The sequence below is a fragment of the Morone saxatilis genome, unplaced genomic scaffold (genome assembly GCF_004916995.1).
Source record: "Morone saxatilis isolate NCDOM2014 unplaced genomic scaffold, NCSU_SB_2.0 Contig5, whole genome shotgun sequence".
In the NCBI taxonomy this organism is placed as follows: domain Eukaryota; kingdom Metazoa; phylum Chordata; class Actinopteri; family Moronidae; genus Morone; species Morone saxatilis.
Genome location: NW_023340095.1, coordinates 22,626,206 through 22,626,624, shown reverse-complemented (window position 1 = coordinate 22,626,624; position 419 = coordinate 22,626,206).

Sequence of the window (419 nt, the reverse complement as noted above, 5' to 3'; positions counted from 1 at the left end):
ACACACACACACACACGTTGCTTTTACAAACACAGTGCGCTGGTTTATCTGACAGTGAATGTTCTGAAGGCTGCTTAACTGAGCAGGTGACTTGGTCAGATCAAGCCACTAGGGGCGCTATCGCGCTACGGTGGATTGTCCTAGTCCCGGGTGGGGTTAGAAGGAACAGCGGATGGTGTCGCACATGTCCCAGGGCCCTGGAGACATTCCTCAGACCGGAAAGGCTGATGGCGGTTGCAGCGCAGTCTGTACTGTATATGGACATGGTTGGCAGGTTCTTCTGCCAATGGCAGGATATTGCAGGCTGAGCGAGAAAGGGTCAGTGGAGTTCGCTCCACAGGGGAATCGTTGACTAAGATTAGGCCATTCGTAGGGGGCTTGAAAGCTCATTTTCCTGCCTAGAGATGTTTGGGTTATTT